Source organism: Lepisosteus oculatus, chromosome 25 (genome assembly GCF_040954835.1).
Source record: "Lepisosteus oculatus isolate fLepOcu1 chromosome 25, fLepOcu1.hap2, whole genome shotgun sequence".
Classification (NCBI taxonomy): Eukaryota; Metazoa; Chordata; class Actinopteri; order Semionotiformes; family Lepisosteidae; genus Lepisosteus; species Lepisosteus oculatus.
Window position 1 is genome coordinate 13,149,976 of NC_090720.1, and position 19,434 is coordinate 13,169,409.

Here is a 19,434-nt window from a genome sequence, read left to right on the forward strand (position 1 = left end):
CAAGTAGGTCTTCATCTGAGCAGCAGATCTGAAGATCCATGGTGAAAAATTGAGAATTGTATAGAAAACAGTAGTGAAGCAGGGAGATTAGTTAATAGTAAACTAGTAATGAAGAGTTATAGCACAGCCCAAGTAAAATACAAACATAAAGAGAAAAGGTCTACTTATGGTACTTTTAATTGTTTTATTTTAATAGAAGGTGTCAAGAATGGTTACGAGTTAGGGTAGATTAGGTGAAAGTGAATGTGAGTGCTGTGAGTCCCTCCTGAACTTTCATTGGAACCTTCTCATGTCTATTGTTAGGTGATTGCCCAGTCTTGAATTCCATCTAGAGTATTTTGCATTTCCTTTGCAGCTTCTACAGCATTGCTAAGCCCCCTATTTATCATCTACAAACATAAATACTTTACTAACTTTACTAACATCAAGAAGGGTCTGAGTTGGCTGGTGTTGACCATATGAGAGTATAAGACAATGTGAAAATGTAAGAAATGCCTTAAACATTTCAGACAGAAGTAATCCAGGTGAACAGAGGGAAATATTCATTCTGGCAAGGGAGCAACCTACTGTATGCTCATACCCTTATGACCTCGTGAAGCTGTGAGGGCTCACTTTACAGTGAAGAAGGATGGAGGCCTGAGCTTCTCCCACCCTCTCAGGTTGAGTGATTTTATAGAAAAGGGGATTGTGCAGATAAAACGGCAAGCTGTGCATGAAACAGGGTGTGAAAAGCATATCAGATGAGTCCAGTCATGGAAAAACATGATGTCAGCCCAAAGACACGAATGTCCTCACCTAAACCAGGATTTGAAATGGAAGGTTTGAGAAGCTCATATCTATTGGGAAAAGCAAAGGGGTGGAGGTGAGGGATGATCAAAGCCATTAAGGTTTCCAACGCAGATGGTCATTGACTTTACGTAGGGATTACGTTACAGAACCTGCTGTGTAATCCAAATTCCACGCAAGTCTGCATTTTCATATTTTAATTGTATATGTCAAGGATTTCAATACATATTGAGCCAAATACCTACAGTAAACTCATGCAATAGAAACATGATTCGATCTGTTTATACTGTACATTTATACATCCGTTTCCTGACCGCTTTTTCCAATACAGCCAGAGCCTAGACACCCTAGACAGGGCTGTACTTAAACTACAATATTATCTTTTAGACAAAATCTTCAGGAAAAGCACTAGCACATAATTAACTGCGGCTTTGTATATGGGTTTGAAACTGTCTGTAACAATATAGGTGGAAATTGCGTGTTTTGTTTCCCCATGGGACCTATGGCTCTTGACAAGGAATAAGGAGAACTGTTTATCAGGGTTCTACCTGCTGTCCATTGGTTGTTCTGAAGACTCAGTTCAGGTAAAGAAAAGTGTACAAAGGGATGCAGTCAGTTTTTAAAGGAATAGCCATGTTTGAAACAATGCATGTAATGACCCTGACACCTACAGTACAGTGAAGCTCAGCATTACAGACATGATTCAATTTCTGTATGAAAACATCACAACACATGCATATACTGTATTTTCTATGTTATATAGTAAAAAAAAAACTTAAACTGAGAAAGAAATGATCTAACGCAATCATAGAATGACACAGTACCTTAATTGATGAGAAGAAGTGCTGAGAGGGATTTGTCTTTATGTTCGATATTCTATCACCAAAATTTTTTTTTTTTCTGGACACTCCACTCAAAGCGCTTTACAGGTAAGGGGGACTCCCCTCCACCACCACCAGTGTGCACCCCCACCTGGATGATGCGCCAGCAGCCATAGTGCACCAGTACACTCCCCACACACCAGCTCTCAGTGGGGAGGAGAGCAGAGTGATGAAGCCAGTTCAGAGATGGGGATTATTAGGACCATGATATGGAAAGGCCAGGGAGAAATTTGTCTGTAATGAAGAATCTTTTTCATATCTACAGTATTTCCTATATACCCATTTCTGCTTTCAGCGAAATCATTTTTTGATGCTTCTGCACCATTATCACTTCTCACATTGTTGGCCAAGGTTAAAATACATTAATAAAAAAAAAAGTGTGTGAGCTACAAAGAATGCACTGCTGAGCACAGTACAGAGTAAGCATTCTTCTGCCAGCACAACTTCGCTACTCAACAGCATGGAGATTTGTGTAATGCTGCTATGTACCCGATCATATGAAAGTTTGAATTTTAGGTGGTGCTACTCAATATTTACTATATAGACGATGTACAATGCGTTACTATATATACTGTAACGCAACGGGGGCTCAGGCGGGAGCCCTTGCCGCATCTGGTCGGCACCATCCCGACTGGAGGCTCGAACCCGGGACTTCCGCGTCTCTCTGCAGCAACCTAGCCCCGTGAGTTAAAGAGAGATCTCTCCACAGCCCAGTAGCTGTGGTCCTGCTATCACAGGGAAGGGCGGTGACGTCACCCGCTCTGGTACGCCGGCTCTTACACACAGTGCTTGTCGGCCGTAAGCGTTACACTCTCCCCCGCTTAAATCGCCGTCCCCGGCGAAGGGCTATCCCACCCCACTTCTAACACCAATGTAACGCAACGGGGGCTCAGACGGGCGCCCTTGCCGCATCTGGTCGGCCCCATCCCGACTGGAGGCTCGAACTCGGGACTTCCGCGTCTCTCTGCAGCGACCTAGCCCCGTGAGCTAAAGAGAGATCTCTCCACAGCCCAGTAGCTGTGGTCCTGCTATCACAGGGAAGGGCGGTGACGTCACCTGCTCTGGTACGCCGGCTCTTACACACAGTGCTTGTCGGCCATAAGCGTTACAATACAATGTGTAATACAGTATGTAACTCAGTGACAACCTGTACATCTGGATTAGAAGCATAGCACTGTGGAAAGATACTTTTGAGAATAAGTTGTTTCAGGCACATTTAATAGGATTAACAAAAATAAAGCTACAAATAGAAAACTGTCCCTTAGGAAGACCTAATTCTGTTTCCAATTCATGAAAACATGCAAGATGACACATTTTATGGAAGGTGGTTGACTCCACTTCTTCACTGAAACCTGTTCTTGATCTTAGGACAGGATGAAAGTGTTTCGTTTGACATTAATTTGAATTGATTTTTTCACAAGACATGGCAAGAGTTATTTAACTCCAGGGGGTCCGAAAACGCGACAGAATTACAGCACCTCTGCCGAATGTGAATAAAAGGTCACATCAGACTACAATATTTTACGTGACAAGAAATAAATCAGCTCTTTACGCCCGGAATCCCTTGCACGACAGAATTTGCAGATTCTTAAAAGCCTCATTAAAAAAACAGCTTCCTTGCAGTGAGTACAACAGGTAAAGAAAGTTATCCCATTTTACTGTTTCTTCAGCAGTAAATGTTGATGATCATTTCCGTTTTAAGAGCAGTATCAAGATACAAGGTATTGTGTCACAAAAAGTACAGCATTCAAATAATAGAAAACAGCTGTTCAATATGTATTTAATAGGCTGAAGGCCATGGTCTTAAAGGGTAGATAAAGACTGTCCTAAGAATGTAAATTACTGTACATATTTACATGGGTCACTATGGCAGTGGAAGGTTGTAAGATTTTGTTTCCACTGTTAATATCTTGAGTATTATTATATCAGTCAGCAGCTTAGCATTTATGAAGACAGCTTAAGCTAGGTTTGCGTGAGCCCTGTGCTTTTCCCTGCATTGTAAATAATATTGTTTGCTTTTTTATTTTGTGACTGTGCGCATGTGTCTGTTATCTGAGGCCCACCCATTACCACACTGCTTCCCCACCACTCCCACACCTGGTTATACGGGAATGGGAATATGTGTATTTGTTTTGATGAAGATGAACAGAAAATGCGGATTGGGAGATGCCAGCAACCTCTGCCACAGCAGCCCCCCGAAGACAGACAGAAGCAATGACATTTTGAGTAAATAACATTCACACCACCACAGGAATGACATGGCTTCGCTGGGAGATCAGGGGTATCAACCACAGTTCTTGGAGGGCCCAACTCATGTTATAAATTAAACAGTTATTCTAATTATTTTCTTAATTAGTCTGCATAGTAAAGCAGACTATGCTCTTCATTAAAGATTAAGACCATCGACAGCATGTAATGAAGAGCTCGGGTGAAACACAAACCACAAGGCCCTGTTTTAGATCAGAGCTGCCCAACTCCACATCTGGAGGACTCTGTGAATCTGGGCTGTCTCTCTAGCTCAGCTGGTAATTTTCTAATTAAATGCTAATTATTGTTATTATTGTATTACAATATATTAGAATTATTGTACAATATATCTTATTATTGGCAGATTGTTTAAGTGGCAATGTAAATTAGTTTCCGTGTTAATTAGGCAGTTAATTAGGTAGCTTCTGGTTGTTCAGCCGAAAAAAAGGTCTCAGCCGCACAATAAGAATAAAAAGTTAATTTGTCATTTGCACTGCAAAAGGAATCTGAGCAAAAGACGTTTTTATTGTTTTGGAAAAAAATACAAATAAGGACAAGCATTTTTCTTGATATAAAAGGATTACTTCTCATTTATGGCTATACCTTATGTGTTAAATGATCTAAATATCTGCCATAATTATGAATTTTAATGAGTATTTACATATCGATCAAAACTTCTGCTGTGGAAATTGTGCACATTAAGAAGCATTTACAAGCCACAGGAGGCCATTTGGCCCATGCTGCTTGTCTGGGTGCCAGAAGCTAATCAATCCCAGAATCGCATCCACACATTTCTTGAAAGATCCCTCTTAGAGCCAACTTTAACAACATGGTTGGGCAGCTTTTCCAGACACCTACAGTATGACTCTTTAATATTGTCAAAGCAAAATTAGCTTAAACATTTTTTCTCACTGATATCACCCCCGTGACTTTCCTAAACAGGAATATTAAATATCATGCAGAACAATTCTGGGCAGTGCTGATCAGCTAAATAAGTCTGTCTGATTCAACCCCTCAGGGATCTTATAGACTCCAGATAAAATGAAAGGATGCTCTTTCTTTGTTCAACAGTCAAATATGGTGCCTAAAAAACTACCTGAACAAGATATGTGAGTTTCCCACAGACATGAACACTACTACAGAAATTAGAAATACTGTATGATTAAACTAATTTGTAGTGAGTCCCTTAACCATAAAAGCCCTTAATTATCATCTCAGAAGAACTGTATGCCATCATGTTGAAAGGATCATAAAGAGCTACCTTGCTGACAGCAAATCTGAAAAGCAAAGAAAAACTGAGCAATCCCCTTTTCATTAAATCATTTTTTTCTGATTATGTTAGACAATTTTGAAAACAAAGCACAGATGCTCTTCTAAGATGAAGTTTCTGTACAGATATACTCTCGAGAGCCGTAGGCCGTGTGCTGTGGAGTTGAAACGTCTTCTGCAAAGCTACCTGACAGAGGGAGCAAAGCTTTTCAGGATTGTGCAACACCTTAAGCAGAGAGACATTTTTTCTGCTGATAAAGATAAGGTAATAGAATGGGGGACGAAAAGTAATTCACACCACCACCATGAAACGCAAAGCTCAAATGAGATGGAGTAAGACAACAATTTCTTTACAGTACTTCAAAGATAATTTTTTTTATTGTTGGCTCAGTGAGTGCATGACCACTATTAAATAGGAGCATAAATATGCAAGAAGATGGGAGACCTCTTTCCTTTCCTTCATTTGAAAACTAATTTTGCCATTGCTTTTAAGCCTCTACTTCCACGGATCATTAGTGCAGACAGTAGAATAATTACAGACAGAATAATTGCAGACACTAGAATCATTATCCACCTAAACCATGGGCAGATTTTTCTATTCATTTTAGAGTCTCTTAAAGTTTACCAACACAGATTAAAAACTGAGGATAAAGTCCATGGATCTCTCCTCTTCCCCATCACTGCCCCTGCACCTACCCCTTTGTTAAAAAAAAACAGAAAGGAAAGCATTTCTAAAATCTTTATTTGGAAGGAGAACTGCAGTTTCTCAGACTGGTTAAGTCTCTGTAACAAAATAAATTAATTGACAATATCGTACAATTTTGTGAATTGGTATAGTCACCATCTTGTTAAAAATTGCCGGTCTCACCACATGCAAGAATGACAGTTCGCAAGAATTGTGACATAAAACCAGCCCTTCCTGCTCACTAGTCACAGCCAACTTACGTAAGGTGATGTATAAGTGAATACGTACAGATGGTGCAGCAGACACTTCACCACAGAAATTTTCCAGTGTGATCTGCATACAAGTTGTATTTGTCGGGAAACCCTCTCAAAAGTCGAGAGCAATATTTCTATTGGATTAAAAGAGATGTATTGACTGGCCTTCAGGTTTACAGTGTAATAGGGCTGCTTCGCCACACCGGAGGTTTTGTGGCCTCATTCTGAATGGCAGAACACAGCAGTTGTACTTGTTGCTATGTACATTTTACTTTCATTGTGGGTGGAAATGCACTCATCAGTGCTGATTCTTTATAACCCTGAAATGTAAAAATAGAGCTGCAGTTCCCTTTAACAGTATTACATATTACATGGATTACCAGTCATCCGCTACACTACATGTTGTATACAGTATGAAGTTCCAGAAACTTCCACAAGCTTCTGCCAACACCGGAAAATGGATTATTACATACAGTAGATTGATTTATAAATGCTAATGTTTTGCAAAAAGACAAATCAAACTTCAAAACTCACCCTTTTACTAGGGCCTATATTTTATTGCCCTAATTTCTACCATGGTTATTTTAATTATTTTATTTTACTGTATTATTATTATTATTATTATTATTATTATTATTATTTTATTACTATGGACAGCAACCTTGGGTTTGGAAAGGCACTTTATAAGTAAAGTTATAATTATCAAGTGTATTGAAAAGTGTTTGTTGGGTGTTTAGTCGCAGTAAGATTTGGCTAAATGTTTTTGTTTGTTTGAATGTTACGCTGGTGCAGTTACTGCGCAGTGTTCAAGAGCACAGGCATGAGGAGACCCACGCAAGTTGTTGTATGTGTCTGTAAAAAGTTCACCGGTTCAGTTTGTGTCATGCATTATGTGTCAGCATACACAAGAGCTGGGGGCTGAGCCACTGGCCACAGGAAGAGGAGGCTGGGACCCCCTGCAGAGTGACGAGTGACCAGGGGACAGCTGGACAGATGGAGACAGGGTGGGAGGAGTGATGTAAGACACAGAGGTGAAGGAGAAAAGGCGTGGTATTTACAGTTAGGAAGTAACGTCAGGAAATTGGGGTAGGTGAGGTGAACCTGGCTGCTGTCTGGCTACATATTTCTGCACCAACTTTACAATGCACTAAATTAGCTTCCAATGTTATTTTAATCATATATCTTATTTATTTGCTCATTGTAATGCTTATTTTTCTATGTACAGTACCTACCCCTAAGGAAGAGGTACTGACATACAGAATATCCAGTATTACATTGAATATTTCAATATTCATTAAGATTATATTACATATGTACTCAATATTGCCACGCTCTAGTGATTGGCTAGAGCGCACTCATGACTTGTCTTGTCCACAGCCCTAGTGTTGTCTTAACGCAGCAATTAAGGCACTCAGGCAAACGTGGCTTTGGGTATGCTTTAGAACAGGCTGCATAAGTGTCTCTCCTTGCATTATGTATAGAAAGGCATCTTTACTGGCTTAGAAGGCAGCACTGAGAAGACTGTTTTTGATTGAGAGTGTGGGCCTATGTTCAATTATATACCAAAGTGCAGTTTTGGAATCATATATGTTTGGATTTTCTTTCACACTAGATTTCCCTTTCAATGACATACTGTAGAAAGTCAAACAAATTCAGCCCCTAGCATCTGCTTGGCTTAAGGAGGACTTGACCTTTGATAACTCCCAGGACTATATAAGAAACATAAGCCTTCTCCTAGACAGTAAATGTCACACCAAGCCTGAGAGCCTGGGTCGATCTGTAAGAAACAAGTGCTTTTGTCTGCTTCTGTCAGTGCCTGCCATTTTGTAACAGTTGTACTTTCTCAAGATTTTATTGTATCGTTGCAGAGTTTAAAGGACAGAAAACACTTTGGTTTCTTATTTACTTAAAAAATCCAAGTCCTCTTTTTGTCATTAAATCTTCTTTTGTCTCTTTGAAGCTCCATTTTCCTGCTTTGTGTTAATTGGCCTGACTGTTTATTATAGTTGGTCTGAGCTCCCTATAGATGAAAGAGAGCTTTGTGAAGGGCACAGTTGTTTATGTTGTGCAGATTTTCACATTATTGTGTTTCTGTAAACGTTTATGCTGTTTCCATCTTTAAAATGAGATAAACATGTAAGACTCCCAGTTCTAAAGGTCAAACTCACAGGTCAGCACAGGCTGCATGTACAGTATGTCTTGAATGAAAGTGGGGCTTTAAGTAAATATAAAAGGATATAAATAATATACATAAAATATCATAATTAAGTTATGAGCTATCTGAAAGAAGTACAAAGAGCTGTTTTCATAGGTTCTTGCCTCAATCCAGCCATCTTCAGGAGTCTTCAGGAATGAAGCAACCCCTTCAGGACTCAAACTGCATTACAGCTGCTTGCTTGATGACCACTAGTTTTTAGAAGGCACGATAAGGAACAGAATTTCTTCCTTGGAAAGAATGAGTGTGAGAAGGAGCCGAGTGCTATGAAGTTAATTAAAATGAATACTATTGACTGGGGATTTTTGTGTATGTATGAAAAAAGGGGAAGATCATGAGAAGAAAGTATCCTCTCTTCCCTGGAGAGGACCTACAACCATCGTGAGAGCTGTAATCGGATTGTTAGCACGAATGTCCATGTAGAAATAAGTGTGGCATCAAGTCGATAAAACCATGAAAAAGGTCGTATTGTAAAGCTAATATGAGTGACGTGTTGTGAGGCTCAGATGGGAAGGGGAGTAGTGGGGAAAGTAGAGTTCATCTGCAACCTTACATTTCACAGAGGAGGATGAAAGAGCAGGAACTACTGTACATTCTCCCAGTTAAAGCAAACAATATGTGAAAACAATAGCCTCAAAATATAATAATAATGTTTCTTTATTAGCCCTATACAATTTCTTGCATTAGGAATTCATCTTTTCACATACCCCAGCTTTTCTCCATGGAGACACAGACACACAGACAGGGAGAGAAGCTTGGGGTCAGAGCGCAGGGTCTGCCATTGTACAGCGCCCCTGGAGCAGTTAGGGTTAAGGGCCTTGCTCAGGGGCCCAACAGAGTAGGATTCCTCTGCCAGCCACAGGATTTGAACCAGCAACCTCCCAGTCACAGGTGCAGATCCTTAGCCACAGAGCCACCACTAAATCTGAAAGTGAATGCATGTACTGTATGAAAAAAAGTATACCAAAGTACAATTTTCACAGTGAAACAGACAATCTTAATAATTTAGTACATAAATCATAATTAAAACATTGTTAATCCATGAGGAAAAGAACTGTATAGTATTTGTCAAAGTACACCACAGTTATTGTAATGCACAGTGGGGAATGCACTATATTTGTTCCAGGAGTACTTATCTCCGTAAATTTGACTTGTAGCAAAAATCCATTTAACAAGTTTATTTTCTTAGTTTAGGTTCCAGAATGGAACTTCTATTTTTGATTTCTAAAAATAAACACAGAAGCTCCTTCATGGCTCATTGGAGCATCAGGACACTGAAGTGGCCATTCTAGGCTATGAGGGCCTAGATGGCAATTTCTTAATTATTAAGACCAGTTTGGATGTCTTACTAATTATATTTTATATTTTAGATAATAAAATATTTTGCATTTTAAAGAGATTTTGCAAAATAGCATATACATTTGTTAAATGCATAATTGTTCAAGAATTGTATTTTCAAATAAACACATTGTTTGTCTTTAGAATCCTTGACTATTTTTTTCAATAACACTATTGTTATATAATCTACTACAATGTACCTACTGTATTTTCTCAAAGGCAAGCACTTTCCCAGCTTGGGAAAATCAGGCTTTTCCTCTGTGTTTATTGAACATGGCATAAATTTTGTGGTCATTTTTCACAACAATGAGTGAATAGTGAAAAGCTGTTCATTCACTTGCTTGGATTCACATTTAACCACCATCTTACTTTTATGACTAAATGAGAGCTTAAAACTTTTTCTTGGCTCTGCTTAGTAACTGACGTTACCAGAGTTTTACTTATTAGCCAGTCAAAACTAAATCATTCTTAAATGTGGAATTGTAATTTACTTTATTTTCATAGCCAATTAATTTTATAAAAATTAGCAAAAAGAGAAACAATGTCCATATTGCACTACCTCACAATCAAGTACACACCAATTAGTCAATTCCCTTAAATATGGAGACAGTTTTGTTCCTAAAGAGGATGAACTGATGTGCGGAGACATACTTCTCCATGTACATAACAAGCTTTATAATTATAAACCAATCTCCCTACAAAAAAAACTTTACGGAAGTTCCACTTATCTACAGTGGCATATAGTTGCAGATATAGCTGCTAAATAAACAGTACAATAATATTAATTGTAAAATTGGCATACAAAGATTCCTTCTAGAGTTAGTTCCTATTCACTGTAGCATCATTTAACTGTTTCGCTTGCTGCTGAACTTTATTATCATCTAGGCTTTGTCTGAGTCTTTCCAGCTGTGGGAAGTCCAGCTGAAGTTAGGGACTGACCTGAAGACTTTATTCCTGTAATACAGACTTACTTTATTTCTAGTTTGTTGAATTACTTCTACCACCCTGTCTGATGACTTGAAGAAAATCTGTAATAAACTGAGTATTCCTCAGAGGTGGCCATATCAAAACAGAGTTTCTCACTGTGGCTCTATGCGTAATATTAGCTATATCTATCCATCTTTCTATCTTCTAACCATTTTACAGAGTCTCAAAGAACCACAGCCTATCCCAGCAAGCAATGGCCACAAGTCAGGATACACCCTGGATGGGACACCAGTCCATTGCAGGGCACATAAAGGCAGAAACACTCACAATCATGATAATCTTCTCAGGAGCTAATCAACCTACCAGTAAGGTTTTAGACTATGGGAGGAAACTGGAGCACCCAGAGGAAAACCCACACGAACACAGGGAGAACATACAAACTCCACACAGACAGCACCCCAGGAATTGAACCCAGGGCCCCAGTACTGAAAGGCAGGAATGCCGACCACTGTGCTTCCCACGAAATGTATCACTCATATCAAAACATTATGACCTTGATCTTGAAATATGTTGCTGCTGGTTGACCCCAATATTTACATGGTCTCACAACATTGCACCATTCTTTTGGTTTTGTAATGTTGTTTTGATTTTTTTATTTTCAATCTTTACAGTAACTGTGTCTGTGGTGTGAATGAAGAAGTGTCACCTGGACAGTGTATTACTATGACCCTATGGAACATTCCACTGCATATAAGATTTCTAATGGCTTTCAAGAGAAAACTCAGCTTAGAGGTCAGAAGACAATTAACTTGATGAGTGCTCTGCCCATTGTACTGTATAACCACAGTAAGATGGAAACTAGCAGAAGGACAGCACTATGGAAAACAGCAGTCAGAGGATAGCACAGAACAGCTTGACCTTGTTGTGACAGCCTGGAGGTTGCAGACACTAGGAAAATAGGTGTTTCCAGAAAGGCCACATGCTAGAAGAAAGAGAGTCGGGCTTTTAAAACATTTAAATGTTATTTGTAAAGAACTTCACAAACCTGACTTTGTCTTACCAGTAACATTGTTGCATGAACCCCTTCATCCACTACCTGTGAAGTGTTTTGTCCTTATTAGGCGACAGAACCCCTGCAATCCGTCACGTCTGAAGTATGCGGTTGGCCAATCTCGATTTTGGACAAGGCGATCTGAACATATTTTAAAGCTATTCTGCTGTCACAGATTTTTTTTGCCTGATAAAACCCCATCTCTCTTCATTTTATGAGCGACTGGAAGTTATTAAGAAAATGAGGGCAGTGTGAGGACTAGACAGGCCTTTGTTGAGAGAAGACAATGATTCTCGTCTCTTTCCTCGGGCTGTTTCTGTTTCCCCTTTCTGTCGAAATTGAATACAAATGTTCCGCACACACTGCGTTCAGGCAGCTGTTTCATACCCAAAGGCTGATTAACAATCCAGAGCCCCCCTTTTCTCTCACAAATCAGTGATTTAATTCTTTTTTATTGTCATTAAAATTGCAGAAGGGTGGATTCATTGTTTCTGCCATAAATCAATGTAGGGCTAATAAGCCATAACAAGAGATCCACCAAATTAATAAAAAAATAGCATGAACCATTACAAAACATATTCCATTCTTTGGGGAAACTAGCTTTTCATATTAAAACCATTCATTACCATCACAGTTAAAAACAGCGCTGGAGGTTACTTTACAATGCACATTCACAGCAGCAAAAGAGGCATGAACAATAATTAATATCTCTTAGGATTATGTTCAGGTTTCTGAGAAATACATGTTCATGTTGGATACAAGTGCACTGTTGCAACATACAGTAAAAGACCAAAGATGTGCACCTATTGTCAATAGCTTCTTCAGGGGGATCTCCCTGATCCTGAGCCACAATCTGGTAGGATTTTAACATTTTATTAATAATTTTGAAGAGATGCAAGGGGGACTGATTCTGTCAACCAATAAACAACATGACAGAGCAAACACCTGAAACACCTGAGGTTTTAAAGAGGAGGACATCCAGCCTTGTCTAAATTTTGCTGGCATTTGACTTCTTTCAGCCAGAAAAGAGTTCAAGGTGAGCATCCAGAACTGCGTTTACAACATTTGCAATTCAACAGAATGGGACACACTGGGAATGAGTGGATACTATTGTGATAGCTTTAGTAACTTTATTGAGGAAATAATGATTTGACAGCGTAAAAAGGATGGTTGTGGTTCTAACACACACTTATAACTCTTGATAATGACAGATTTAGAAAATGTGAAAATGAAGTCAATCCTCATGTTGGGGTACAGAAAAGCAAGTGAAAGGAGTGGTTACACTTGGCGTGCCCAGACTCTCTCAGTAAACGGGCTGAGACTGAAACTCACTGTAGGGGTTAACAGCTTCCAAGCCATCAATCTTTCTGTGTGAAGAAAGTGTGAAGATCAGCAGGCCCATATGGAAAACGTAGTTGTGCAAATAAAACCGATCTAATAGGATGGAGTGTGATTTTCCAATCCAGCATCATCGTCTCGGAATTTTTGTTCCTCCAGATACATGAAAAGCGAAATTGGAATTGTGAAAACTCGCAGCGATGGGGTTGTTTTTTTTCGAACCACATGCCGTATTCATTGTGTCGTTATCAAGCGTGCGAGATGAAAAAAGAAACATTTTCCCGTGCTGTCAAAAAGTAGATTACAATTTAAAAACGAGGCCACTCTGGGTGACAAAATTATGATGTGTCTGTAACAGGAGGCTGCAGACGTCCTTTGAAGGGTCTCCTGTTTATGGTCTAAATACAGCCGATTATCAAGAAGTGAACTGAACTGGCTTCTTACAATGTACTCCATGGGTAGGACTCATATTGTGAATCTTGGTCTGCACAAGAGTTATTTAGACAGATCCCATAAAATAGTTATATACTGCATATATAATCAAGAATTGATACTTTAAAGCCAAGCCACTTTTCTGATCTGTCACACTCCTCTTCTAGGTTAGTTAGTAGAGTAGCAGAATATCAGAGAACTGCAGCACAGATACTCGTCACAGGGAGGGTTAATAACGAAGTGCCTGATTTCCACTCTTGATGGAACTGGCTATTTAATGTAGCCAGTTAACCTTCTGGCATGAGTTTGGGAGGTGGAAGGAAAACAAAATACCTGAAAGAAGCCCATAAAAACAAGAGAAAAGCATGCAAACTCCGGAATAAAACCCAGAAGACTACAGGTACTGTAGATCTCTCTTTGGCATTAATGTCACTTTCATGTTGAAGAACACAAACATTTCCTTTTTGTGCGCGTACACATCTATCAAATCTTTAATGTTAATGTGTTTGTTGGAATATTTCAACATGTTTCAGATGGAGTTGGTTTTAGGTGGGATGGCATTAAGTTGTACTTATTTCAGGCAGTTGCCCATGTTTATTGTACTTGTTTTCCTTTAAATGCAATTTAAGACTCATTGTTAGTTGAATAAAGCAAGTGAAATTATGCAAATCTCTATTGCCTGTTTTATTTTAAATAACAATAAATAAAATCAACAGTTTATGGCTGGCTGTAATCGTTTGGCTGGCTCAGATTTGTAAAACCGCTTAAACCTTTTGTAGTGCTGATCTATTACTTTAAAGCTTCTCTGCGCATCAGAGGAACAGAAACAGCAATGCTATACAAAAAAAGTTAATTATGATTTGGTGCTTCAAACTGCAGTTCTTTGAAATGAAGAAAGAAAGGAAGCATACATTAAAACACTTTAAACAGTTTCTTTTTGTTCTAAATTAAATTCACAAAACACTTCCTATTTTTACCTAGAGCAAGAGCACACTGCAAATGAGCAAAGGAGTTGGAACATTCAATCATATTTCTATAAATATCCTGTCAGGGAAAGACGGATATCCCTTTTGACCACAAAAATGCACCATTTAACACTGATTTAAAAAAGACCTCTATATATTATACTGATATAATATGTGTAATAGTATTAACTTACAGCATACTATGGTATATATGATACAGTATGCAATCCCTTTTCTATGCATAAGAAAAACCTCTTATGTCTGCTACCCTTACATTCGACTTTAATGAGAGAGGACACAAAATTGGCCGTGTAATTAAACTCCTTGCATATTACATCGCACCACTCAGAACAGTTACAGAATTTACGGTCATCCCAGTGCCCAACGCCAACAGCTCTGGTTGCCCGGAATTGATGAACCCTGGGTGAAAACCTCTACTCGGCCGATTTTGTCTCTCTTTTCGCTTCATGTTATTAAGACCAGATGCCGAAGGCGGTATTAAGTGTTGGGCTGTTCGGAGGGGTGGACTGGGAGGAAGCTGCACGTGACAGAATAATCAATCCCATGTCGAGATGAGGGATAGATAAAGACCACCATGTCTATAATGCGGACACTCACTGTCTAGTTATTTCCATCACAGCTCTTAGACTCTCAGTCACTTGATGGATTTTTCTTCTTTTTTTTTGCAAGCGCCAAGTTTCACACATTATATGTTAAACTAACACATTTTGCTCTAGGTTAACACATAACAGATTTCCTATAAAGGCCAAAAAATGAAATAAAAAGCTCAAGCTCACATGTTTAAAAAACTAAGGGAAGCTCATCTTTTTCCAAGTGAGTTATTAAATTTACAGCTTTATACGGTTATAATTACTCATTTGTCACGCAGGTTTGTACAGAGGTTATGTTGGTAAAGAAAACAGCTATTATTCAGGGTCCAGTGTTTTTATTTGATGTGCTGCGAACACAAAGCTGTACTGACTTTATGTACTCTTTCTTCATTTTTTTCATTTTTAAGTATCGGTATAGCTCATGTGGTAACGACAGTTCACAGAGGATCTCACCAGTGCATCAGCTGTGACACCAGTAAGAATAAACAAATTTAAGAGTCACACACAATAAGAAGGTTTGTGCCTAAAATATGTGTTGGGTCACCCATGGTTCTTTTCTGAGTTTATTATGGTTTTTGTGAAACTGAAAACGTTATTTTCAATTTTTTCAACCTTTCCAAATTTCAGTCTGGAAAAGTTTAACTTTATTGCAAGTAAAAAAAAAATATTGCGTTCTGTATTTCTTTGAAATTAATAATACCCAAAGCATCATAGAAATATCTCAACCTCAAGAGTGTAAGTAAAGGATGATTGTCTTTGTAAATCACCACCGTCTTCTTTGTCAGTTGTCTTGAGATATATAGTATTTACCCACCTGCCAAGCAAAAAATAATTCAGATGGCAGCTGACAATTTTACCTACAGTTTTCGCAGGTCTCAGATTTGAACAGGCTGCTGCACAGTCTTGCTTGTTTCCTTGTTTCCTACCTTACTGAGTGTGGTGTGGAGATAAAAGTTCTCCAAGTTTTTATTGACTGAATCCCAGCTGTCATGTGACTCACGAATCCCAACAGAAATGGAGAATATTGAAGGAAATGTGTCTTGAATTACTTGTATTTTCTGAGTAATTCCAAAATTACTAAATTACTAATAAATATAATACTAAAAGTTAGTATTATACATTTTAAGCCAACAGAGCAAACAAAACATATTTTTGAGGGGAGGAGGAGGGAAGAAGGAAACCAAAGTTCTCACAGATTACTTATTCAAAAAAATTCAAATTTATTCAAAGCTCATTTCTATACATTAAAGATCCCAGATCTCTTTTTTCATTCACAATGTTACTTGCAGTATTGGGCCCAATATGCTTCATGTTTTCTACACAAGCCACTCATTAGGGAACAGTAGGTAACTTACTGCCCTGCTTGTGTACCTGACATAACCTGGCCACTGTCATTCCCACCTCAGCAGGCACGTCAGGTATTACTAATCTGTAACAGAAGGACAAACGTCTTGACAGCTTTATGATCTCCCTTGGGGAACATGTCATTTCACTGTCATTTCTCCTGCTTTGACTCACATAAAGTTTTTATTTCACCACAAATGTTTCTAATTTATTAAGTAAGAGATCGGCTCGAAAAACAGCAGTGCTAATCATGCTCAGGGTTCCAAACCCAAACCCAAGGACTCAGATTCTGAATTGACCGTGGAGTTCGCAATTAATTTTCTGGATTTGCTGGGAGGGAATCATGCTCTGTCAGGGGAACATGAGCTCTGGGACTTTTCTCAGATGGATGAGTTCAGAAGTGTTTGGCAAATGTTGTGACAACATAAATATAATTTGAAGCAAAGAAGCTGACTGCAAGAAAATTAGGCATATTTCTAGTGAACGGACTTTGATTAGCAGGGGAAGGCTGATGAGAGATGAAATCCTTTTGGCAGAAACTGATATACTGTACTTTCCTGTCACATCAATACATGGGTCATGCTGAGGCCATCAGCCTTACGACAGATACAATGACTGTGACACAATGACAAAGCCTGAAAGGAATAGACACAAACATATCAAGGCTGATTTTTTGGATCACAGGGCTGAAATATATAGGGCAAACCAGACTGTTTTACTAATGAGCTCATTAGAAGGTCAAGGTTCTGAATTTAAATCTGTATGGAGAGAGATAAACTGTTGTGACACCTGGATGCACTGTGATTTCTAACTTTGCTACCTTGCTCTAAGATGACAGTCCCACAGTGATCAACAGCTAACAACTACAAGCATTTTCCAATGTAGTAGGGCACTTCTGTTATAAATATTCAAAGCTGCCAAAGTACATTTTTTCTTAGAACATTCAGTAAAATACACTTTAAAAATTTACCAAACGGGATTCTCAATGTCGCAATAATACAAATATTGCAATATCGGTTCAACGTCACTAGTGCTCCAGTTAGATTACCATACAACAACATCCACTAGGATTTGCAAGGCACCTGCGTGCTCGCTGCAAGTTTGCAGTGTGCCAGCTCTCCAGTAAGGCTCAGCGGAGTGCAGAGCCTGCAGATCAGGAAAGAACGTCTGCAGGAATGCAACTGCCGAATCCGAATTCAGAAGGCATAAAGAGAAAAAAACAGTGGCAAGTAACATAGGAAAGTACAGCAAAATCATAATAAATGCGCAAAACCACAATGCAGATTCATGACAACCATTCATAAGGAGATGGCTAACAAAACTGACCTTCGGCCCCAGCTGAAATTGCAGAAGAATGGCCCGAAACTGGAAATGATTCACTCGATTCACGGGGCAGGCACTCTTGAGCTCTCAGTTGCCTCTCAAGAGCAAAAACAGTGGGCGAAGAGTCTTCTGTTAATAGTCCCATCACTCATCCTGACGAGCACCTAGAAATGAAAACAAGAGGAGAGGGTGAAAAAAGAGGACATTCCTTCTCCCTGGCATTAATCACCTTGATGAGTGCTTCTTCTTACACACACACACAGAAAAGTTAATAAAAGAAAAACCCATCACCCAGCAGGATGAGATAATAAATTTCATATTGCTAAAGAGCATGTTGTGTTGTCGTGTTTGGCACTGGCCACAGCCCTGCTCTTTCCCAGCACATTAATAAATCCTGAGGTGTTCCAGATCCTGTGGAGACAGCTTTCTGTAATATCCTGGTTTAAAGAGGCAGCAGGCACAAAGCCATGGACTATTTTTTATTACTTCTGTGTAAAGATAGACCGATTCCAGATAACGCATTCCAGGCGGGTGGGTTGAGGAGCTAACAGGAGGTAGTGTCAAGCCACCCAGGTTTAAAAGCAATAAATGGGGGCAGAATTAACTTTTTCGGTAAAATTCCTCCCCAAATCAGTCTCTCACAATACGTAAAAAAAGCAATCCCAAGGCAAAGTTTTTATTATTTAGAAGCCTCATTCAATAATTTAGACAAGGGCCTGAGACCTTTGTCTTCAGCAAACACTGTAAAGAAATCAAGTTATGCATTTGCAATACATACTGCTGAAATCTGTTGGCAACTGAAATTACATTCATGCTGAAGCCCTCCCTGACCTTGTTTAGTCAGCAGGGGTAGTTTCTGCTATTATGCATATTTTCTCCCTGTTGAAACTATATGAAGACTTCATATACAGTCACTTTGTTTAAAATCCTGATCCCAAGGTTAAGTATTGCATTAGTCAATTAAAACCGCACTTCATAATCCAAGAAAGTGCACTAGCACAATGGGGAACTGCAAACATATAACAAATAATAAATTATGTGGTATGTAGCTAGTATGCTGGAAACAGGTAAAGGTTTATTTCATACAGAAGAGGAAAGAGACATAGCACATTGTGTTTCTTCTCTTTTCAGTGTGGAATAAACCTTTACCTGTTCCTGTGCAGCCTATGCATGCTGACGCAGCTACCTACATGTCTAGTATTTCTATAATTACAAATACAAATTAAGAGATGTAAATTAAAGATTTAAGGCTGGATGGAATGTTCACAATTATTAAAATGTTCACAATTATTAATTAATTAGCACAATTAATAGAAGCTTATGTAAAATAAACTATATAATAATTGCATCAGTGGCATCTTCAGTGTACAGTATATAATCAGTAAGTCAGTAAGATACAAACAGCAAACAATAAGCTGGTCAGTTTACACTTCCTTTGGTGTATTCATAGATGACAAGACATTTCAAAGCATCTGTATCCAGGGTCATTAATCTAGACAGATGAAAAGGTTAAACGATACCAGGAACCTGATAAACTTCACTACTTCTAATGACTGTAATCATATAAGATAAGATTTGTAAGTTACAACTGTATACAGGGTAAAATAAAGTTATGTTTTGAGCTCGGGAGCACTAGAGACTGCAGGTAAAATTCTATGAGTCGGCACTGCAAAACAATTTATCCGAATTGTTCCAGTGAACACTGCAAAAGCAAATAGGAACCAGTCTGTGCTTTGTAAAAATGTGTGCTGGGTGCTAACATGAGAGA

The 19,434-nt window shown here is 38.8% G+C and overlaps 1 long non-coding RNA gene across 1 annotated transcript in view; it reads right to left on the reverse strand.

Moving 5' to 3' along the window:
* Nucleotides 1-19,434, reverse strand: part of LOC107075498 (uncharacterized) — an 82,072-nt gene that overhangs the window by 20,782 nt on the left and 41,856 nt on the right. The window contains exon 4 of the long non-coding RNA XR_001477019.2: nt 17,670-17,830. This is a non-coding gene — a long non-coding RNA (uncharacterized lncRNA). The remainder of the gene's footprint in view (nt 1-17,669; nt 17,831-19,434) is intronic.